Source organism: Pleurodeles waltl, chromosome 5 (genome assembly GCF_031143425.1).
Source record: "Pleurodeles waltl isolate 20211129_DDA chromosome 5, aPleWal1.hap1.20221129, whole genome shotgun sequence".
NCBI lineage: Eukaryota > Metazoa > Chordata > Amphibia > Caudata > Salamandridae > Pleurodeles > Pleurodeles waltl.
Genome location: NC_090444.1, coordinates 1,598,903,998 through 1,598,929,421, shown reverse-complemented (window position 1 = coordinate 1,598,929,421; position 25,424 = coordinate 1,598,903,998). Strand labels below are relative to the sequence as shown.

General features: G+C 43.0%; 1 protein-coding gene across 2 annotated transcripts in view; it reads right to left on the bottom strand.

Annotated features, from left to right (window-relative positions):
* HPCAL1 (hippocalcin like 1) overlaps window positions 1-25,424 on the bottom strand; it is a 1,255,899-nt gene that overhangs the window by 399,787 nt on the left and 830,688 nt on the right. The window lies entirely within an intron of this gene.

Here is a 25,424-nt window from a genome sequence, read left to right as displayed (position 1 = left end):
AGTCAAAGTCATTAATCAATTCAAAACGCTACCATGACCTTTCAGCCATGAATAACCACACCAGTTTAGTAGAATTTTATACGTTTTATTCCCTATTAATTACAATCTAAAAGCAGATGCGTCAATCTCAAAACCAAGAAACATAATAGCATAGTCACAATTTGGCAACTTTGATAAGATTTCGTAAAGCGAGAATCACAAACATCAGAACATAACACAGCGTGAACATAGATCAATTTAGCAGAATGTCAATAACGCGTCAATTCAACAAAGCATGGTTTTGGTCGTTTGTCTATTTGCATCAGTTTGGTGAACACCTGTCCTAACCACTGATTAGCATTTGCATGTTGGGCTTCATGCAAAACAATTTAGAACACCAATTTGGAAAACATCTAACTATGGTCGCTTCAAAAAGTAAGCAGTTGGTACCTAGAAAGGAAAAGCAAACAGACAAATCAGATGTGCATTGTCATAATTACCCTCCAAAGTTTAGATCAACACACAGGTTCAGTCTTTGTCTTCAGGACATCAGTCAAATCGCCATCAGTCGGGACTCCGCTCCGGAGCAAAAAGTGCACTTCCCTCATAAGGAGGTAAAGAATAAAATGGACAATTCTAAGGGCGAGGATGGTTTTAAGTAAACCAACCAGTCACCATACAGAGTGAAAGAGTTTCTAGATAAAATCAATAGCATTCCCTAACCCACCTAAATGACTCCCCGTGACATGGGTTTTTATCCCTTTTTCGTTGTACATTCCCCTAAAATTTTATTGGACATTTGTTATACCCCACTATCTTTAACCTATCAGAAAACACATTAGGTCACCTAATTTTCACCCCATATTATTTTACAGACATTTTATTGGTCTCCATAATTGACGTCTTCAGAGGTGGCACGTCCGGTATGATTTCATCTTTCTGTAATTCTTTGCACATCTTTTGGTCAGTAGCTCCATTGTCTTCACCGGTTTGAATGACCTTGTACATTACATTAATCTATACTGTTTCATTTTGTTTTTTTAACATTTATTCTGCAAGCAAGGAAAAGCTATGGGAATGAATCTAACATGGTTACATTTGACTTCTAGTTTGAAGAAAAAAAACATTCGGGGTCATGTCCTTTTGTGAGTCAGCACACTGCAAGATAGAAAAATACATTTAATATGAGAGCCAAACAGCTAAGCTTCGGCTCATGCTAACTTAAGGCCTATGAGGATTTCAGCACAAATTCAATAACGCAATCATTACTATAAACTTATTTAAACATATTATAAACATTTTAATCATCATTATTAGCCTATGTATACATTGACGGCCACTCTCCGTGGTCACAATATAGGAGCACATTTAAGCAAAATTAATATTACAGTTTCTAGGCGGTATTATCACACATTAATTCATAAACATTTCATGTTAATATAGATTATATAAGCTACGCTCTCTCAATGGTTATCACTACCACAGGGTATGTCTCCTGAAGTGGCGAGGATGAAGAAGCATTGTATTACACCAGTGACCCATGTACACAGGGCTTTTTTAATTCAAAATATTGATTCTTAGGGGACTGCAGCTTTGAAGTTATAGGTGGCAGGGTGATGAACTTGCCTTGACTGTCAGAGACTGAATCAATGTTGTACCGGTGATTCATGCTCAGAACAGTAGTTTGGCGATGCTTTCTCTCAGTTTCAGGATACTCCTTGAAACTGATGAATCAGTGGTTGATATGCAGTCATTTAGGGTCTGTTGGTAGTTTTGCACAAGTAGAATTGTGTTTATTTTTGAAGATCACAGATGACAGGAAGATACTTGCTGAAACTCACAGAAGACCTAAAAGGAAAGGGGAGGGTCCAGTCTGAATCAAAGAGACAGGCTGGACAGGAAGCACAAGAAGAACTGGAGGGAGCAGTTAGAAACTGTGAGTGGAGGATCTGCTGTTACATGGTGGTAAAGCCTGCATGCGCTGACTTCGAGAAGTTCTAGTAGGCATGTATCACCCTTGTGTGCTTTAAGGTTTGGCCTCATTATAGAAAAGGATTGTTTAAATACGATGTCCTGGGTTCCACATGCACTTTTATGGGCAAAAAAGACCATAACTGAGGAAGTGAGCAAGACTGTTGTATACCACTCATCAGAAACTTGGTTGAGGTAGGAAGCCAGATGACAAGAGGCAGGTGCCCACAAAGGCTCACACTGACAAGTAGGAAACTCCACCCCCCCGAATCCCCAGTGAAGGTTTCAGCTCCACCCATTTTCTACTGTGGCACTTACTAAAGTGCACAAGTATTTCCTCTGTGAGGGAAAAAGCTGACAGGACCCCAGGGTCCAAGAAGATTCGTAAAGGCAATCTGGTAACTCCATCACTGAGAGTCGACGATGAAGGTTGTTGTTCTGCCCACTTTCTACTGTGACACCTATTAAAGGATGCCAGCAATCAAGCTGTGTAGGATGCAAGCACGTGCCCCGGAGCCAAGGGCAGCCCATTGCACCCACCAGCAATAAAGAAGTGGCAGGAGATTGTGCATCAACTGTAGGAGAAGTGGAAACATCATACTAGTCTTGACACTTTGTGAAAAGGTACTCTTGACCTTCTTTTAAGGATGACAGCAATTAAGTTTGGCTTCCTGATTTTTTTTTATTTTTTTTTTTATCATAACTGGGAAGGAAAGAAGCCTGTAAGTTAGAATGTCCCTTAAGTCAGTCATGACCCCCAGGCGGTTGCATTTTTTTCCTCTTTTTTCTTGATATAAATCATATATGGTTTGTTTTCCATTCTCTCTCCATTTGAATAATGGCAGGCACTGAAACAGGAAGACATGTTGCTGCAGCCAAGCCTACTGTTCATAGAAATGCAAGGAAAAAACATGGCCACAGCAGTTACTAATTGAATTTTGTCTGTCACTGAAGATATTACAATGAATGTCATGTTGAAGAGAAACATCCCATTATGAGAACCAAATATCAACATAGTAAAATTTAGGCCATTAGGAGAGGAAGTCCTTAACTGACTTTGATTAGATATACAAAGAAAATTCATCAGTTGCAAACGAAGTGAACTTTGAAGGTTCAATCAATCAATAAATTTTCGTATATAACCTTATATTAGATGTAAAACAATTAATTACAAAGAATTATAATCCTTTAAATAAGGTTAGAGACAACCTTCTTTTCTCATCAGGACATTCTATACAGAATAAGTGGCCTGCCTGGTAAACAAGGACCTATCACAGTGCAGGTAACCATCAATTGCCTTTGTGATTAATTTGTTAATTTTTAAATAACTGTTGCTGGACACTGATTAATCTAATGGAGGATCTAACTATATGAACAATATACTGAAGTTACCCAGGCTAACTGACACGTCTCACTAATACGTAGTTGCTAGGGTCGATGTTATAACTGCTCCTTCAACTTCTGGCCTAGTACACATTGAAAACTTAACTGAACCTCTTATTATTTTGATAAGCATTGGAAAAGCTAACTAATACCGGAGAGGTAAAACAAATACTGTTAAGGTTATAGAAGACCAAAGACATTCAAATCAACCAACCCCTAGGATGACAAGTTTTACACTGATACTAGCTACAGTCCCCAAGGAGGAAATCTGAAAAAAGAGAAAATTAGTTTCTTGACAACCAAAGTTTTACATTGGCTGAATACAGGAGGTTGGGGTAAATATGGTAATAGTGCTGACATACACAGCGGAGATAGTGCAGTGGGTGGGAGTAAGGCAAAATTCAAAAGAGCTCTTTGGCAACTGCATAATTGTTACATTAAAAACGTCAGCACTACAAGGTGGAGGCAGTGAGTTCTAATCCAACAAACACATGTATTCAAATGCTACTGCTAGGTTTTTTCTATTCACCACATCTGCTCAGCAGGCAAAAGGGGACAGATAAGAAAATACCTAAACAGGTATATATGGTGTTAATAGAAAAACTATTTTAAATATGAACTAACATACTCTTGTGCCTACCTCAAAAGAAAATAGAAGATCAAAGGTCAATCAATAAATACATAAATACTCAAGCCCATACCCCAGAAGCAATACACCTTGAGAGTAACTAATCCTGTAAACAATTCTAGCGCAATCTCAATTTGTGATAATCGTGAGGGGTCAGGTAGCAATGCGAGTAATCTAAAATTTACAGAGGGTTGACCCTGAAACCATGTTTTATTCAATATTGTAAATGGATGACTAAGTTCTACTTTTGATTAAAAAAACAGTAAGTCTAGGACTAAGGCATACAGAGGGAAATCCAGAGAATGCCTCAGGCTTCAACACCAAGTTATATGACTAAGATCTGGAGAAGCAGAGGAATACCTTTGAAGTCTGTAGCTTCCAGGAGACTTAGACTAAGGAACTGGCACAAAATCCTTGCTGTTTGTTTCCATAATCATCCAATCAATCAAGAGGTGGACATTGGGAGATTATGAGCAGGGCTGTCACTATTCTCGAACATAAACATAAAGACAGATTGTACACAAGGCACAACCCACTCCAGGAAAACACTATGATTTCTAACATGCCAGCACTAGGGAACCTGCTGAGCATAAAAGGCAAATTTAGAAGATGTGTTACATAAAAAGATTTAGTGATTCTAATTATAAAGGACTTAACACGCTACACATTTTTTGATGATGAATTTACTTTAGAAGATACTTAATCCAGACATTTGAAAATTCGGTCTCTGATACAGGTCAGCATAAGGACCTTTAATCGCCATGCACTCTCAGACTACAATGTCAGGTATACCTATATGACAAGAAAAAAATGTAGTATCATAGATAATGTGGCAAGTAGAACTGAAGCAAGATGAAGAATTACGGATTTAACAGCAATATTAGGACTTGAAAGCAATCATGACTAGTTTTCATAATTAACTTTGGGGGTTTAAATAGGAAACGTTTAAGACATGACAGAAGATTATGATGCTGCATCTAGCTAGAAGAAATATCTGGTGCAATGTAAGCAACCAAAAAAAAAAATAGGAATGCCAATAATGGACCCGTAGCTGTGTTTGGTGGTCACTTTGAAAGTAGCTTTTGTGAACAAGGGTGGGATGATGTCTCATTTGAGAGTTGCTGGAACTGTTCTTTAATTGAGGGACTAGTTTATGAGGCGAGCTGGGGTTGTTTATGGAGTGAGCTTTTGTGTAGAGGTGTAATGATTCCTTAGCTTGAAAAGCCAGGTTAATTGTATTTCATTTATCAGCTTTCTTAAATGAGACTTGAAGGTGTGTGCAGAGGGAAATACATCAGATGAATAAATATACAACTTTATAAATAAACAACAACCAAAATATCTAAACTATGACTAAAGATGTTCCACAACTTGGACGTGCATAAGAATATAATATGTTTCGCATTTATTATCCAAGAAATCTAGAATATATTGAATTTTCAAATGTTATTTGAAAATCATTATAATGGGAAATAGACTAACTTTAGACAACTAAAACAGCATTCACGTTGTCTTCTAGGGTGAGTCAGCAAAACATCTTTTGTTTTCATTCTTGACAAATGTAAGGCTTGCACACTGTTCTAAAATGTTCTTCATTAATAAAAGAATTATGGAGAAGCCATGCCAGGGAGTCCCCGAAGGAGGCCGGCTGCTTTTGCTCACTAGAAAGTTGGAAGGGTCAAATTTAAGCTCTTTCAGGAGCACCCTGACCCCGTGCTTTTTACATTGTGGCCTCCTCACTGTGGCAGCAGTTGCTGCTGTCTGCTGCGGCCCCTGCCTACCACCACTGTGCCTGGCTTGCTCGTGGAGATATGCGGGTGTACGACAAGGTGACAGATGTGGAGCTGCACTGCAGTTGTGATCTCCGAGGGTCCTCCCACAACAGATGAGAAAGCATGGAGGGTACAGTTATTGTTTGGCCCATTTGTGCGCTTGGTCTTCAGGCGTCACATGGAGCAGGCTCCTTGACACCTACTGACACTTATTCATTGGCGCATTGACTTTCTGTCCATCATGATGCAGCGTGGCAGTGGGTGGAGATGGTCGCTCTCTGTTAAGGTCAGTGGGAGGAGGTAAGTGACTGCTGCTTTTTGATGACAGCCTGGATGGCCAGCCGGAAGGATCAATCTGGCTGGATCAATCTGGATCTTGTCAGAGCGTGACTTTAGGCTGCCATATCATTACCTTTGCTGCACTGCTATTTTAGTAACATCACCCTGACTCTATATCTGCCCCTGTCTCCTTTATGTGGCTTTCTCCTGGAAAATGAGTATTATGAGTGACTTCACCAGGTTTAACCTGACTTAGTAGACTATAGTAGACTACAAGGGGACTGCGTTGTTAATTTTTTTTACCTGTTTATCTGCAGCAGGGGGCCTTGTGTTTTTCATTTTGGATTTGCTTGCTTTGCTGCTCCTGAGGCCACTTTACACAGATTCCCTGCCATTGTTTTTAGCCAGTGGGGAAAGCTGCCAAGCATTATGGCCACTAGGGGGTTACAACTCCCAGAATTACTCCCCGGACCTGTTGTACGTTAGCGCCACTTAAGGTGAGCTGCAGTCAAAGTCCAGTGAAGCACACAGGAGCAGGACTTGGCTGGGACACCCCCTTCGGTTTTGTTCATAAATCAGCAGTTTGCAGTGAGTGCTTAATATTCTTGGACCTTGGCTTTGATCAAACTGTTGACCCAGACTCTAGTAGTGACAATGGTCAAACGTAAGTTACAAGGGGTCACAACAGCCACTGCAAAATCTCAGGGAGGCACAAGCCTCAATGCATTCCTGACCCATGTTGCAAATGTTCTAGACAAGGAGATCATTCTAGCAGAGAGACGCTTGTCATTGGAGATTGAGGGCTTGGTTCCTTGGGGCCTTCTGGAAGCATTGGGAAGGAAGCTTCACCAATTCTGCCTGCCCGCCAGCCCATTGAGCCTGCTCTGCAAACCCAACTACCCCCATTACCTCCCAGTTTAGCCAGTATGACATCAAATATAAATTTTTCGGTTACCAGCGAGAGGGGGCCTCTTTCTAAGCTGAAAAAGTATCCTAAACAACTAGTTCCTTAAAGGCCTTTCAGGACTGATAGTGTTCTTAATGCAACAACCAACATACCCATCTTACATCCCATGGGCACTGCAATCACCTCTTCTGGTTCAGGTGCCATAGAAGCCTCCCCTACTCTGGACTGGTATTTTCTATTTTAAAGATTCCAGACAATGGAGACTGCAAGTATGACCCTGCTGACTGACAGACTTTGCAAGCTGGAAACCACAGTGTCACTGTCAACTCACTCCTATGGCAACATGCTGACGCCAAGGCCCTCAGCCCAGGTATCCATGGTAACCAATAATCCCTCCCCAGTGTCTTACATCAGACCCAGTTACGGCACAGGGCTCGACTTCGGTTGTCTTGGCCACTCAGAGTCCTGGGATTACTTCTCCCAAGACCAATAATACAGGTGGCACTGTCATAAGGGCAGGGCAACTAAGGCTTCTGGCAGGCAGGAAAATAATGGAGGCAGTAGAGGTGGTGGAGCTCTAATAGGCAGTCCAAATGAATGTTCCAAGTCGAAGTAACAACAATTCCCTACACTAACTCAACTAAACCTTCCTCTGTACTGCAGCACCTATGTTGCTGTTCTAACAAATGTGCTGCCCCTAAATTCCCCAGAGAACCAATTTGTCACTGTTTGTCTGGTAACACTGATTTCAATCTTAATGAGTCTAAGGGCACTTTGTTTGTACACAGGGTCAGTGGATTGGCCCCTTGTTCAAACATTTATAGGGAAGTTGTATTGTAGTGAATTGTTAAAATCCCAATCTTGCTCAATGTTTGATATATCGGGGTCTGGGAACCAGGGTGAGGGTGCTGGATCTCATATCAATATTATCCCAACAGGTTTTTTCTACAAACATCTCAGACCATTTCATCTTACAAGTAACATGGAGAATCACCATCCCCACAAGTGACCTGATAAGTTAGCAAGGTTCTATGGCCCCATTTCTAACAAGTTCCATTTTATACCAGGCCTGGTGGATGTAGATTGACGCCCAGTAGGGAAGGACATCATTGTACATCTAGCCCAATGCCCAGCCTCCAAGGGATACATGACCTGTGAGGAGGGTATTCTGCCAAATGTAATTCCTCAGCAAAGGGCCCACGTGATTGACAGTATTTCACCCAGTGACAACGCCATCTGTGATCCACATCACAGCTTTGCACTTCTTACACTATTCAAAAACTGCCTACTATTACAGAAGTGCAGCTGGTTAACAGAAAACAAACCGTGATTCTTCTGTTTAACGGAGCACTAACCGCCTCCCCGCGGAATCAGGCTTCCCCCATGACTAACCTTGCCAATACTCTTACACTGGTTTCATGGAATATATTGGGGCTTCGGAGTGAACTTGACCTGGAAGACTGAGGGGTATTTATTGATCAGAGTGACATTGTAATATTCAAGGAAACATGGGAGATTACCCCCTCACACAGACAGGGTATCAAGACCTTCCATGTCCCAGCACGCAGATCCCATGCTAACAGACCCTCGGGAGGGGTCTTGCCATATGGCTCAAGATTACTTTGGGCTGCCATGTTAGGCAATTACCCCTTGATTCTCCTGAATTATTAGGTCTCGAAGTTCTTGAAGGGGTCAAGGTTCTTCTTTTACTTCTCAATGTTTATAGTAGGCGTCTGCCTAAGAAAGCTGAATCCCCGGTTTTGAGTCTTTTAAATGACACCCTAACCAAGGCCAGAGAGGAGCCCACTTTTATTGTAGGCAGGAATTTTAATGTGCGCGTTGAATCCTTGTCTTTATTAAGGGTAGTTGTCAGCGAAGAGGACTCGCACTGGTGTATACCTCAAGGCTCTTACCTACATACCCTTTCTAAGACAAACATGCAGATGTTAGATCTCAGTGTGTGTTGTCATTTGGAAGCCCGCAATGGCAGAATTAAGTCCAATTTAGAGAGGCACCCAACATTCAGGAGTATTTATTGAAGCCAAATCGACTACATCCTCATAAATGTTAGCTCTTGGGCTATAATACTTGACATGGTAGCCCTGCCCCAACTCAAAAATGATCATTTTACATTGGCCCTTACACTTCGGCCTAACTTAGAAAGCGTGATCCAGAACCAATCCTTGCCAAGTGGTAATTTAACAATTAGTAATACCAGGAGGAAGGTTAGGTGGGAACAAGTGGCTAACATCAGAGTGCCCATGCACAGATATATCAAGATTTTATCCCAGTTTTGCTCACTCTTTTAGAGACAAACTTAGCACCTTATAAATCCTTGAAAGTCCATAATAACTGGTTTGTGGAACTAAAAATGTGTTTTTTCACCAAACCTCCAATAAGAGTAAGTTGTAGATTACTACCTGGTTTAACAAAGAGTGCCGAGAAGCAAAGAGGATTCTAGTTGATACCCTCAAAGCAGACTCTTCTGCAGACGTCAAGTCTGCATGAGCTTCCGATAAACTTACCTTAAAGAATGCTCAAGCCATGTGTGCCACTTACATTTGGACCAGTATCCTGACCGCTGTAAGAACAAGGGACCAACAAGCCTTCTGACACAATCCCTTGGGACAAGACATCTAGGCTGAGGCCCGAAGTCTACTTTCTCCAGCATGACTAGATTAATCACTTCTATTCCCTTTATGGTGACTTTGGGGTTCCCTCCCTTTCACATCTCGTGGATCTGGTTAATACAGCAACTGTTTTTTCCTTAACACATGATTTGACCTCATAAGGCCAAGATCTAAGAGATGTACAAGGGTGTTTGACCTTGGAAAAAACGTATTTGGCTATTTGTTTCCAGAAGTCTAGCAAGGTCCCAGGATTGGATAGAATACTGACTGACATATTTCAGAGCCTGCTCTTTCGGCACCCTATCTTAATCGTATAGCCAACACAATAATGGCGGTGCTGCAATCCCTGCCACATGGACAGGTGCAGAGATTATCCCCATTCACAAGGAGGGTTTCAAATCTGATCCAGCAAACTATCACTGCATTAGTCTTATTGACTCTAGGCAAAAATTTGTTTGTAAACCGGTTCTGATCCACCCTCTAGTCTGGGTTGATGACATCAAGATTCTATTTCAGTTCAAGGCTGGGTTTCAATCCAGCACAGTTGATCAGGACTTTGGGCTTCAGCTCATATGATGGAAGGAGGCTGATATGAACAGGGGTAGTTTCCTTCTTCGACCTCAAGGCAGAGTTTGATATGGTCACAAGGAATAAACTTTGGTCCACCCTTAAACGTCTAGGTCTTCCCGGCCCCTTGTATGACATTATAATTAGACTCCATAGCGAGAATTACACCCAAGTCCGCTGGGAAGTACACCTGGAAACCACGGACCGTTTTGAGGTTCATAGGGGAGTTAGGCAGGGCTGCGTTCTTGTCCCCACTCTTTCTTCACTGTATCAACAGTTATTTTGATTTTCTTACGGACTGTAACAATAACTCCCTGGTGCTTGGGGGTACTAAAATACCAGCATTATTGTTCGCAGACATGCGGCTGATGCACCTATGGGCATTAAGACCCTACTCCTAACATTTCAATCATTTTGTGCTACCTCTGTCTGACTAATAATGCATCCAAAACTAAATTCATGGCAATAAACCCCATAGGGGCAACAGAGGGGCACTAATTTTAGAGTGGTTCAAATTGGAGAGAGTCCTTGATTTTGATTATCTCCGAATCCAGCTATCCACTTCCAACTCATGGGACAGTCAAGTCTCCAAGAGTACACTCACGCTAAACCACAGGGCATCTGCTATTTTAAGATTTGCCGGCACAACCTCCTTCCACCCTATTTCCCCACGTCTAGAAGTCTGGAGAGCCAAGGCAGTAGTAGCTTCTGTTTATGGTGCAGAACTTTGGGGGCATAGTAAATTAGATGCGTTGGGCACAGATCCACTACTGAGGATGGCCCTTAAATTACCCCAAAGCACCCCTTTGATCTTTAAGGAAGATCTAGGTATACACTTTTATTTCCCTGGTGCTGCTCAAACCCCTTCTTTACTGGTTCAGTGTCTGGTCCGCTCACAGGCTGTCTTATTATAGGGCAGGCCTGAGAGACATTTTGGACAGGCAAAAAAGGGGGCTCTATTACCATGGCTGAGTTATATGGTGCAGACCCTATATTCCCGTAGGGATGCACGAGTTTTAGGTAGACACATCAGCCATTGCACCATTTTACACCATAAAGGTGAAATTCCTTTACTGGGAAAATGAGGAGATGAAGTTGATAAACCAACTAAACCTAGGGACCTACAGTGATCGTCTTTTAGGGTTTAAGCCCTTCCCAGCTTTTGAGGCCTATATGGACCAAACTGATTCACCCTTCACCAAAACACTTCACTGAAGGTTTAGATTGGGTACTCTCCCTCTAGCCTCATTCACTTTTAAATGGAAAATCTGTTTGGTGGGAAGTAAACTTTGTTTAGAATGCAAAGGGTGTAAGGAAACCAATGCCCACTTGGTGTTCTTTTGTCCATTTTATTCGAAGCAGCACCAGAGCTGGATAGTCACTCTACTTCGCCTATTCCGAGTGCGCCAAGATAGGGTTGCACTAAGAATTTGCAGGGATGACGCCTCACCCACTATTGTGTTCCCGATTGCTAAGTTTCTAGAGAGTGTTTGGCCGATCCGGTGCAAAGTCATCTCGTATCCATCCCCTATTGGCTGAGTCTAACCTTTTATCGTCACAACTTCGTAGTTTAGGGGACTGATTATCTCTTGTCTTATGCAGAGCATGTTATCATAGCACTTATGCATATAAAATATGTTATTCTAATGGTGAGGATATTTTTAATTTATTACATGACCATTTTTAATTATCATTTTAACTCATGGTTCTAAGATTTTTATGACGCCTATTATGTTGTCATTTTAGCGAGCCCACAATGTATTTTATATGTTTTTGCTTGTTAACTGTGTCATTAACTGAGCTTATGTACTGTACCTTTGAACTGTGGCTTTTATGGTCAATGACCGCACTAAAGTTATTGAATCTGAATATGATTTATTGAGCTTTGGACGCTAAGGTTGGTAATTAGCAGGTAGTTAGGTGGTATTAATGCGATAAACTACAGACCAGCGTAAATCAAGAGAGAACTCAAGTGACTGTTAACGAATAGTGAGATGTAAGGGCTCAAATGAAAGCTACTTTTTGGGCTATTAGAGCCATAACTGAAGGAAAAGAGTAAATTTTTTAGCAATCAAAAAGTTACTTAAAAAAATAGATTTAAGAAATGAAGACCCACTCAAGCCTTAACATGGTCTGTGTGTTTAACAGTGGTAAGAAACAGCGTCTTCCACGTACTGGAGCATTGATATGCCTAAAAGCTTAATTGTACCACTCCTTTTACACAAAAAATGCACAATTCATGCGGTAAAGGATATTAGACTTGGAACCGAAACTATATTCTCGACAAACTCCCTATTTTGGCTAAGTGAAAACCCGCATTCTGTGCTGGTGCCTCAACCACCGTAAATAAAACGCCAGTTTGTTACAACTCTCAGAAAAGGTGACCGTCAGTTCTTAATTTTCTAATGACTCCGCTCACAATTTCCAATTTCATACTTCGGAGCAAGTGTGCAGTTTACATTTGTTTTTGACCGGATTCCGCTTCTTGTGAGGAAAAATGTTGCATCCCTTAAAATCCAGCCTGCGACTTTAACAAGTCCTCGGCTCAAACCTGGATTCTGATGTAGACGTTCAGTGAGTGTCTGTGGCTCGGCCTACTTGGGTGAAGGGCGTGGCGTAGCTGAGAAAAATGTAACCAACTTCCCATTCCACAGTCGAAATGCTATTTCACTGAATCCTTTTAAGTTCGGCAGTTTCATTTAACTGTAAAGGAAACTAAAATCGCTTACAAATCAGGGAACGGTTTGGTATGCAGATGTTAACGAATCATGACAGATTATGTGTTGCTTGAAGCACTGGTTTACTTTTTCCAAGAATTCCATCCATTTCAAAAGCACATGAAAATATGTTTGACGCTCTCGCTGGGCGCCCGTCCAAGACGAGAGACTGCTAAATAAATTCAGAACATTTTTATTGTTTGTATTCATCAGCAGTTCCTAAAATCGAAGGGATTTGGTGCATGCAGTATGCCTGCATTTTGTTCTCACAGTAAACCACACAGTTTCCCAAACAAATCAGCAAACGTCTGGGACTCAGACATAGCCGTGGCGACCCAAAGTAGTCATTCCTGAGTGGCAGTAAATGTTGCTGCTCCAGAGGTTAGCACAAAACACATATAATTTAAACTGATATTTACCCGAAAACCACATCAACCGTATAGCTTGCTGAATTGATCCATTTCAATTACATGGCACTTTCTTCAATGGTTTACCCCAGACTACTCTGAAATTAAGAAATTTAAAGTAGTCAGCAAGATGGAGACGATTAAATATCCAGCAAGACGGGTCGCTGATTAAAACGCCCCTCCACCCCCATGTTGTCCCTGCAGAACACGAGCTCGAAGCCACGCCAAGGCCAGCCGTCCACCCTTTCCGTAAATTGAGGGCCATACATTTGTTTACAGCGACACTCGCTTACGGCACTTATCGACTGCAAAACTGCACCATGAAGCACTGAATAACAAATAACCCCACAACAATCTTCTTTAAATAGCTGATGATTGAGGTTTATCCAATTAACCTTTTCTGTTAACGTTCAAATCACCCTTAAAATGGAAGCCAAATCCGAGTGCCACGTAAACCTTTTGCCTAAGGAAGTAATTGTATTCATATAGCACTTACTACCCCTGACGAGGTGTCAGTGCTTTTTGGCATGTAGCACACTACTCCCGAACCCACAAGGATTAGTGGTGGATTAGTATAGTATAGGGAAATAGGTGTTAATTTGAGCGGTGGACATGAGTGTTAGTTGGATTGAATAGAACAATGGAAGGATAGACAGGGAAGAATCCAAAAAGAGTTCTTTGGGAGATCATAGAAGTAAGATGAAGTTTGGGCAGGGGCGGTTCATTCGCTATGGCGAAGGAGTGTTGCCCCCCCAGCCAAGAGTCACGGATGTGAAAATAAAAAAAATAGTTTCACTATTGTTGAATTTTTCATCTGCTGGCTCAGCCAGCAGTACAGAGAGGGGCTGGGCAGGACCATGGGAGGTGGGATACAAAGCAAGTGCACATGTGTGTTTGGCCAGTCATCTGAGGCAGCACAGGACCCAGGGCTGTGTCTGAGTGGCAATCACTGCCACTCATACCAATTCTGATGTTGCTTTCATGCTATGTTTAGCATGTAAGCAAAAAGAACAGATGATGGGCGGAATGCTGAACAATGCAAACATTCACCCCATTCACAAAGATCTGGGTTTAATCCATTGTTTTTTGACCACCCCAGTTTGGACCCAGCCACATGGAAATCAGTCTTGACCCTGTTCCCCATGGGAACAGTCAAGCCAGAACTGCCAAGCCAGGTCCCCCTGGACCCAAAACAAGCATCCTGGGACCAGTGTCAGGGTATCACCCTTCATCAGCCAGGCTAGCTTGAATCCAGTGGTGCAGTGAGCAAAGAACCCACATCTGGGCATACCCTTCCCATTTAGGGCGACAAATGCAAGAAGAGCAGATGATGGACGGAGTGCTGAACAATGTAAACATTCACCCACAGTCACAAAGATCTGGGTTTAATCGATCATTGGATTTAGGCCCAGATCTCTGTACTGAGGGTGAAAGTTTGACATTGTTAAGCATTCCAAACATCACTTGTTCTTTTTGCATTTGTCACCCTGATTGGGAAGGGTATGCCCAGACATGGGCCCCTTGCTCCCCATGCCAGTGGAGTGAAACTAGCCTGACTGATGAAGGGTGATACCCTGATAACCGGTCCCAGGATGCTTGTTTTCAATCTAGGAAGTACCTGGCTTGGTAGTTTGGGCTGGACTGTTCCCATGGGGAGGAGGGTCAAGACTGATTTGCGTATGGCTGGGTTCAAACTGGAATGGCAAAAAAACAATGGATTTAGGCCCAGATCTCTGCACTGGGGGTGAATGTTTGACATCGTTCAGCATTCCGTCCATCACTTGGTCTTTTTTCATGTTTAGCATGAAAGCAGCGCCAGGATTGCTGGGGAGCCTGTGCTGGTGTCCCAGTGAATGCCACAACACATGGAGGGAAGAGGAGTGCGAGGTGGCAGGAGATGGCAGTAAGGTACGTTTATTTTTTTATTCTTTTAATTTCCCCCCTCTGCCTCCATACCCTTTCCATACCCCCATTCCTCCCCTTGAGATTTGCGGTGGCCCCCGCTGGATTTGGGATGATGGCATGTTGTTGGTAAATGCTGCAAATTGTATTTATCGCATCCAATAAAATCTGAACTAATTTGTCAAATGTGCTAAATACTCCCCCAATCACAAAATGTTTTAAGATAATATGAACAAAACTACGGCTTTAGGTCCATTCAGCATGTTTAGTTTTTTCTCCTCTATAAATGTTGGCGTTTGCTCTGCTGAAATGTATCTAGGGGATGCAATTTTATTGCAATACTGAATATCTTAAAGCACATTCTCAAAATTTAACAGCCAACACGTAATCAGAGTCAAAGAGTAACAGAGTCAATAATGGCAGACTTCAGACCTATATACAATATGCCCACATAAAAAATTTAAAGGAACATTATGTTTCAAGGCCGAGTAAGGGACCTGAGCTAAAATATGGGTTTTCCCTGTTCTTTGCAGAACAAATGCAGTAGAGTCCTCCCAGTCATTTAACATAAATAATTAAAAAACACAGAGAAAGATGAACAGGACAAAGAGGGAGAGAGTACCCTTAAGCTGTGTATGCACAGAAAGTGTATAATGTCTTAGGGGTGTGCTTTCCCAGTTGCCGAGTGTACCAATTGCAGTAATACAAACAGGCATTGGCAAAGCCAATAGGTCTCGACTATGCTGGATCTTTTGACAGGAAGCATGTTGCAAAGCAGCTTGAGCTGCTGTGAAACATGACCCAAAGTCAAGAAAAAAAAAAGGAACCATGACTCGGCCAGCGTGACCTCACGTTGGCGCTGTTTTTTCTTTTTAAGCCATGATATACAGCAGCCGCAGTGATGTGGAACATGTAAAAAAAAAAAAAAAAAAAAGCACAGGAGGTGGTTGGAGCCACACGACTGGCGTGGGGAGAAGCAACAACAATAGACATCAAAAGGGGGTAATAACACCAGGGAGATGCAGGATAGTGGGAGTAGCAGGTATCGGGAAAGCACAACAAGGGGGTTCCAAGGGAAGGAGCACTAGACAAGGAGAAGCAACATAAAAGTAGTGAGTGGAAGGAGAAAGAAGCATGCACACAAGGTGGAGTGAAATGGGGGAAGAAGACATAGGGCCTGATTACAACTTTGGAGGAGGTGTTAATCCGTCCCAAAAGTGACAGTAAAGTGACGGATATACCACCAGCCGTATTACGAGTCCATTATATCCTATGGAACTCGTAATACGGCTGGTGGTATATCCGTCACATTTGGGCCGGATTAACACCTCCTCCAAAGTTGTAATCAGGCCGATAGTGCCTCAATCACGGTGCCAGCAGCAGACGGACACTAATTAAGTTGAATAAACCTGTGCGTGGTCCTTGCTCCACAGAAAGAAAAGGAAGTGATGCTTGACATGCACTGGCCAATTAGGAAGCAGCCAAGAAAAAGGTGACAATGAAGCCTTGGGATCCAAGCCCTTTATTGTAATCAATGCAACTCCTAAGTGATGCGCATGCACTGCTGCAGACTCGACCTAAAAAAGAATTGTACAAGTAATCACTTGTGATTACAAGCAATTTACCTTTTTCTTACTGATCACTAATGCCGGTTCTCAATGTTCACATTCTGTGATGTAACCTTAGCCTTATCATTAAATGTAAAATAATACACCCTTCCTTCCAACACGGCTTTTGTACTTTAAGAGGTGATTTGTCCAAAAAATAGATGTTTTAGAAAAAACAAAAATACAGTGATTGATGTACATAAATACAAAGCAATCATTAGATGTCACTGCTTATTCATGTGACTATAGGTACATTCTGAACAAGCATTGGCAAAGCCAAAAGGTCCCGCTGTATTGACATTTTTCTTTGACAATGCTTTGTAGCATTGCCCAAAAATAAATAAAGGAAAAAGGAATGCTGATAATGCTGCTGCTTTGCATTCCTTATGGCAACACATACATCATCACTTCGTTCAGTAAATAAAAAACGATGTTAGTAGCATGAAACCACTTTTAGTAGTGTGGCGCAGCAAGGTGGGCAAATGGCAACAACTGCCAGGCTCTCAAACAACAAGCATCTGCAACGCAATAGGTCTTGCATTTGCTTATGTTAGAACTATTGGCATTGTAAATGCATAATTGGACTTTTCTTGCCACAAATTAGTTGACCCTGCCGCATAATTTGGTCCTCTCTGCCACATAATTCCACTGGCTCTGCATATTCCTAAAGCACTTCCATTTACTGCATAAAGTTGTGTCCCTAGGACCGTGATCATTTATTAGATTGATTTAGTACGGTTTTCTTTTAAGTTATTTTTAATGTGGGTGATAAGTGAGGGACTATTACTGACATTTTCAGAGACACGTGTTTGTTTCATGCAGCATCCATAAAACAAATGTTCTTTAACACCAAAACAGGACCTCAGGTATGAGAAATAGGAGGGTGTCACAGAGGTTATTTGCAGTAATATTAGTGAACTGCTGTTGTGTTACAAGTATTGAAAACACACATCACTATCACTCAATATTAGACGTAAACACATTAAGAATTTGGACAAGTGTGCCTGTACATTTCAGTGACCTGGCCAAAGAGGGTGAGAAAGCACTGGAACTGGATCTTAAATTCAAATCTGTTATGAACAGCTGCCTCCTAAATAGGTTTGCTCCTGGGGCCCCCAAAATCCTTAAGATGCCCAGGGGAGAATTAGGGCAAAGGTATGACAAATGTGGTTGCACAAGTAAGGAGGTGGATTAGGCTGCAGTTGTCAGTGGCTGGGAGAGTATATCTTACAAAGATGGCTCTTCTCCTGCACAGCATTCGCTAAAGAGATTACGACAAACGTGGAGCTTTACATGGGGCACTATTGAGTCATGATGGCGGACATCTCCTTGCTGCTGTTACTAAGAAGAAGTTGGAACTGAAGGGGTGGCTTTTAATCAAAGTGACAAGTGCTAATCTGTGTAAAACCACTTTCATCCCACGCTTTCAATGGCTGAAACATACTGGTATATGGTAAGCAGGGTGCATGAGAGAGGCTTAAGGGGTAGCGGAAAGAGAGAGTAATGTGGATTTGTAGGTTCAGTAAGTGGGATAAAGCACATTACTCTGTGATATGACCAACATTTTTGAAGTCTTTTCGAAGAGAGGGAGAGGGTAGACATGTTTTTGCTGTGTGTAAAAATCTCTGGTGAAATCAGACAGACACTGCCCCATACCAGACTGAAAGCACCTTTCAATGCCACAGAGGATAACAGCGTATAGATTTTAAAGCGACTTCAAGCTCGCAATCTATGTGAATTCTTAGTGCTGAACAATTTATGGCTTAAAATCTTCTCCAAATTCCCCTTGGTTATTTTGCAGTTTAATATAAGATGGACTCGACAAGCAGGCATGGAAGCGCTTTGATGTACATAAATATAAAGCATTCATTTATATTATACAAGTGCAGATTCATTTTGTGGGGGCAGAGGGAGTGTAATGAGTTCTAGATCTATATGGGATGGATATTGGAATAACGCTATAGTCACCGAGTTTGGTTTGGTACTTTCTTTATTATTAGTTGTGTTTCCGCTTCTTTCTTATCTCTTTCCTGGGTTTTCTTGTTTGATTCCTAGTGAGTTCACCAGTATGATGTGATGTTTTTACTTCCTCTAGGCGTTCGGGTGGAGATCTGACCCTTGTCCGTCCGATGGTGGAATAGGCTCTGGTCTTCGCTCCCGTGGAGATGGACCGGTTTTCCCCAAAACAGAAAGAACGGGACAACAGGTAAGTGTAGATGTTGGTTTCAGGGGGTTTTAGGTGATTAGTAGGGGTAGAGGGAGGGTAGGGGTGCAGGGTTGTGGATGGGTATTTATCTCTATAGTGGGTTCACCTTCCCGTGAATATTCTCTCGCTCTCTCTTTTTCTTAATATCTTTTTATAGCTGGATGGTTCTTTAAACCAGTTGTCCGTGGATTAATCGTTTTCTATTGGCTCAAAGCACCTCTACTTCCTTACAGCACCTCTCCCCAGTCCTCCCTTCAGCCCCACTAGACTTCCTCCCAACCTGGTAACCATTCCGGTAGAAAATAAAGCTTGAGGTACGATCGTACCTGAGAATGCCACGCCCCTCCTATGACGTGGCGGCTTCCTCTGGAGTTCTCCGGCGCCTCGCCGGCCTCCAGCTTCCTCTGGTTCTCGTTGGTGGCTTCCTTCTCTCTGGATTCTCTGTCTCTCGGCTCTCGTGGTTCTCCTGGCGTCTTCCTCTCCGCAGTCCTCGATGGCATGTCTCCTTCCGGCTTCTCCGACGTCTCAGTATGGCGCCCGACTTCTATTTCAGTCGCTCCTCTCGGGAACTCTGCGTCTGACGTCATTTCCGCTATGCCGCTCCTCTCTTGAGTACCCTGGGGGTATGGGTTTGTCGGCTCGGGGCAATTATGTGTAACCGTGGCAATAGACGCCCGGTTACAGGGAGATTACGTGAATTGCCCAGAATCATATGATGGTGAACCAATGCGATACTCAAACCTTGTGTTCCCAGCTACAAAAGGAGCAGCTTTGGCGCTACGCCACATTTGAGACATCTGTTGACAGACAGCATTAATTCCAGTAGGAACGCTTTGGATAGCATGGACCAAAAAAAAGCAAGATTAAATAAAGCATGTGAAATGCAATCAGGAAGAACATGGGTATGTTAACGCCTTTACACTTATAATATGCTGACTGAAAAAAACCTGCAACATTTACAGTTGTAATGAACACGAAGCAGGGAAAGGGACAAGTACCACAGGCTGTCCCTTGGGACCTGTTTTGGTCACATAAGGTACTGCACCCTGCAATCTTGTATTCCACACATCCCCAATGACTTTCTGGTGCCATGCTAAAAAATGAAGCGCGGCACCCATTTTGTGAAAAGTTTTACCCTGTGCATTCAGGTTATAAGGGAGGGGAGACAAGAGTAATATGCTGGCTGAAAGAAACATAAGTAGCAACATCCCTGGAAAAGGAAGACACTCAGAGAATGCTAGATTAAATAAAGGATGTCAGATGTAAGGAGGAACAACATGGTTACATTATCTGAGAGCAAAAATGCTCTGCAAATGAAAAGGGAATCTTCGAACACAAGCAGGAAACCAAGACAAAAAAGTCCCTTGAAGAACAGATAAACACGACAAAGTGTAATTATACACTAGTTAGTCCCTGCTCCCAAAGAGAAAAAGGAGGGACAAAGAGGCATGACTGACCACTAGCAAGCAAGGATATTTAAATGACAATGAAACAAACAAATTAAATGGCTTTCAGCCACAGAAGTATACTAAAAGCATACACAAGGCCATACACTTAACAAAACATGCACCACAAGTGGTTTGGTGAGTAAGAAAGGAGGTGGAAGGTAACAGGCAGTGTTTGGAAGATGAGCCAGAGAGAGGTGAGGAATGTTCTGGTCAAACGTGGGGAAAGAGATGAAGGAACAGCCCCAGTCACATATTAAAGGCACATCAAAGCTCAAAGAGGAAATATGGCAGTGCAACTGCCAAATAGGCACAGACCATGTTATGATTGAGGTGTTTTTTCGTTGGTTTGTTTAAGGAGTTCACAACAGACAAAAAGGTTGGACATAAAGGATGCCCATGTCTGATAAACGCATGGCTTCAATTGGTAGGAAATTTCATACAGACTTGCACCAGTGCAATCATCTGATTATTAATCCTGCAAATCATTCCAGTGCGCACATTTAGTCATGATGGAGCTGCACTGCAGGGTTTTAAGAAGAATTTAAAAAGCAAGAGGGGCTCTAAAATGGGTGTGAGATAAAATGTGTAATTCTTGTTTACAGAAACAGATACATGAGTAACAATAACTTTATTATGAATTATTAGAATTGAAAACGCAAGACTCTGAATTAAATATTATGTTTATTAAACATTATATAGTATGCATCCCCACAAGTATAGTAGTATGGTTATTGAGGTCTGTGAAAAAGGGGTTGGTCTACAGAGTCTCTCAATCACAATTGTTCTTCAATTCACACCACTTTCCTCTAGAGTCTGTCTTTTGCACTCCACCCTTTTTCTTCCGACATTTTCCTGGCATCCTCATCTGGCTATCTCACACCTCATTTCTGTCCCTTTCAGCACCACATCCCATCACTGACGTGCAATACACCCATTCACCTGTTAGCTCTGCATTTTCTTTGACTTTTACCATGTCAATATTTTTAGAAAGCTGGGTATCTCCTTCACACAAGTTTGTAAACAGACATTGGACAAGCAAGCTCTTTGACTGCATGAGCATGTATCCTGAAAGCCATAGGACCCACTGACCAGAAGTGTTACAAACTTGCACTGCCTTCAGCTTCAGCTCCAGATCTCTCAATCGTGGCCCATTATAAACACCTGGCGACTCAGTTCAAAGTATGCACTATATAAGAGTCATATGCTGCACAAAGAAAATCAACAGAAACACAACCTCCTGGAAAAGGCAAAAATCCTTAGGTAATGTAAAATTACATAATGTGAAATATAAACAGGAAATACATTGCTAACATGGATTACCTTAACAGCTTTTACAATCATTGTTCAGAAACTGATCAGTGTTTTTGTCAGTAAAGGTAAAGATATTAAAGTAGAGCACAATAGGGAGGACTAGTTTCAATGTCAGTTTGTAAATACTGCTGGATCTGACACCCAGTGGTATCCACACCACTTAAAGTCCAGCTGCACTATACTCATTGGGGCCTGAACAAAAATTATTTTATGGAAGCAATTGTATGAAAGTGTCCCTTTTGGCATATCCCATATTCACGCCCCTTTCCCCCCCCTCACACACACACACGTTTTGCCTGATATTGATGATGACTTGACAGAGTGTGCTGGGATCTTGCTAACCAGGCCCCGGCACCAGTGTTCTTTCCCTAAAGTGTACCATTGTTCCCACAAGTGGTCCACCTATGGCACATAGCTAAGCCCCTTGTAAAAGGTACCAGTGGTGCGCCAAGGGCTCTGTGACCAGGCAGGGTCCCCTAAGGGCGGCAGCATGTTTTGTGCCACCCCTCACCAAGCTCATGCACACTGCCATTGCAGATTGTGTGAGCTGGTGGGGAGAAAAAGGTACATTTGACACAGCACCCTTCTCAGGGTGCCATGCCCACCAACCACTGCCTGTGCTACAGGCAAGTCACTCCTCTAGCAGGCCTTACAGCCCTAAGGCAGAGTGCACTGTACCACAGGTGAGGGCATAGCTGCACGAGCAATATGCCCCTACAGTGTCTACATCCATTCTTAAATGTTGTAAGTGCAGTGTGGCCACACTGAGTACATGGGCTGGGAGTTTGTTATCATGAACTCCACAGCTCCATGATGGCTTCACTGAAGGCTGGGAAGTTTGGTATCAAACTTCTCAGCACAATAAACGCACACTGATCCCACTGTTGGATTTATTGTGCAATGCACTTAGAGGGCATCTCAGAGATGCCCTCTGTATTCTAACCAACCCTTTAGTGTAAGGCTGACCAGTCTGTGCCAGCCTGCCACTAAAAGACAAGTTTGTGAACCCATGGGGTGAGAGCCTTTGTGTTCTCTGGAGTCTGAAACAAAGCCTGTTCTGGGTGGAGATGCTTCACACATTCCCCTGCAGGCACTGCAACACTTGGCAGTCAGCCTCAAAGGATCAGGCCTCCTGTTGCAGTGCCTCAGGGCACTCCAGCTAGTGGAGATGCCCGCCTGCCAGACAAAGCCCCTCTTTTTGTGGCAAGTCCAGCAGGAACATTAGGTAAAACCGGAAGGAGTGACCACTCCAGCTAGGACCACCCCTAAGATGTCCAGAGCTGATGTGACACTCTCCCTGCAGCATCCTCCATCTCGGTTTAGAGGACCGGGACCAATAGGGTTAGGAATGTGCCACCCTTCCCAAAGGGAGTGGGCACAGGAAGGCTGTAGCCACTATAAGGGAGAGTAACTATTGGCTACTGCCCTTTGACCCCTGTGATGCCCCTAAATCTAGGATTTAAGGGCACCCCTGAACCTAGCTCGCTAGATTCCTGGCAACCTCAAGAAGAGAAGAAGAAAAAACCAAGAAGAAAGACTACTAAACTGACCTCAGCAGAGAAGACTCCAGAAACCAACTTACTTAGCCCTGGCCCTACCTGCCTGTTTGCAGCTTCTTACGCACTGCTACACAAAGGCAACACATCCTGCAAGACCAGAGACCTCTACAAACCCCCTGAGGCGTGCCTGCACACCAGAGGACCAAGAACGCCTGAGGACAGCGGCCCTGTTTACAAGAAACTTCAAGAAGGGCTTCAGAACTTCCCTGGATCTGCGAGTCCTGCCCACTCTGCACCCGATGTCCATGCCTGTGTCCAGATGGCCCACCAGCCAGAGCAGGTCCCCATGCAATTCCAACCTTGTGTGCACCCTGGGTTGACCCCTTCTGGCCAACACGATGACGCCTGCAGCCTGAATCCAGAGGAAACCCCTAACCGAAAGAAACCAGAAGAATATACCTGATGCCCAAAGGTACCCCTGCACCTGCAGTCCCCTGGCCTTGGGGAATCCAACCAACGGTCCGGCAACGTTCAGCAGGGAGCCCTCCTCTGTCCAGCCTTTTGTTTTCTGGAACCAACCACTGGAACCAGCCCGCAGCATCTTTGTGACTGCTGGGGTCCCCCTATTGAAACGCACTGGGGGCCCGAGGCTGTGTTTACACCTTGCACTAGGCTGCCCCTATGCTGCTGAGGGTGTATGTTTAGTGCTAAACTGTGCCCCCTCTGGTGCTCACCTAAACCCCCCAGGTCTGCACTCCGAAATTGTGGGTAATTACCTGTCAGCAGATCTGTTTCCAAGAGCTCCCAGTCCCCATAGGATCCAATTCTTATCCAGCACCAACTTTGACCTCTGCACCCAGGTGGCCCCCTGTTGCCGGCGGTGCACTTTTGAGGTTAGCTTAAACTTTGACCTGTGGACATCCTAAATCCTGGAACTGTAAGTCTTGTACTTACCTGTCTTCTGTTCTAATACTTTCCCCCCAGTACTTGCTGAACTCCTATGGACAATTGCTACTTTTGAAATGGAAAATTGCTATGTACTTGTAAACTTCTATATTTGCTGAATTCAAACAAAGTACATTTCTTCTGGTTCTAGTAATAAAGTAACACAATATATTTTTTCCGTATAAAAACAATTGGCCTGGAGTTAACCACTGAGTGTGTGCCTCATGTATTGACAGTGTGTGTGCAACAAATGCTTTGTGCTACCCTCTGATACGCCTAACTGCTCGACCACACTATCATAAAAGAGAGCATTAGTATTATCTACTTTAGCCTCTGTTAAGCTTCTTGGAAGCACTGGACTCTGTGCACGCTATATCCCATTTTGCTATAGTGTATACAGGGCCAGCTTCCTACAGCAATTACATGTATTATTGATGGTGCAAAAGCACAATACATTCCAAACTTCGATTATAAATTCTGATAATGATCAGTCTCGATATGCCAACGTTATTGGGTGTGTTATATGGGGGAGGGGCCTTAACGTGAAGTACACGTTCAAATACCATATTAGGTCCAGTCAGGTATGGTTACTTAACCTTAAGCGGAACCCTGGGTAGATGTAGCTGCGAGCAGTAAAGTTGAGCAAATGAAGAATGTATAAAGCATGTAAAAGCACCACAAAACAAAATAAGAAAGCAACACTACGCGAAAGAAAGAAAACACCAATTTATAAAAATAAATTATAGTTTTATGAATTTTTGGAGACCTTGATGAAAAAAATCCACCACTGTGTTCCAGAGATACAGATTTTTTAATATATCATCACTTTTATATGCAACCGCAAACAAGCATTTATCAACAAAAACTTTGTCAGCTTTTGAAAAATTTGAGCAGTTACTTCAGCTACTCTGGTTCTGTTTGGGTGACTAATTACGACAGGACCGAGGTCTAGGGGGCAGAGTGCACACTGGTCCTAATGCTGAGGGATGCTTAAAGGACGTTAGTAGTGCGGTAGACGAGGGTGTCTGTGGGTGGCTCCTCGATCCATCATGAAGTGGGGCGAAGTTCGCCACAGAGATCAGGGTCCTTCAAAGTCCTCTATATTGTAGAACCAGGCCAGCCAATGCTGGGCTACTGGTCAGTCTGCACCACAGTTAGGTTGAAATCCTTAGGTTGAGGGTAGTGCCCCTTTGGTGCGATGAACCTGGACTCTGATAGCACTGCCTGGTCAGGCAGATTCGGGTGCAACTTTTGACTATCTGACAT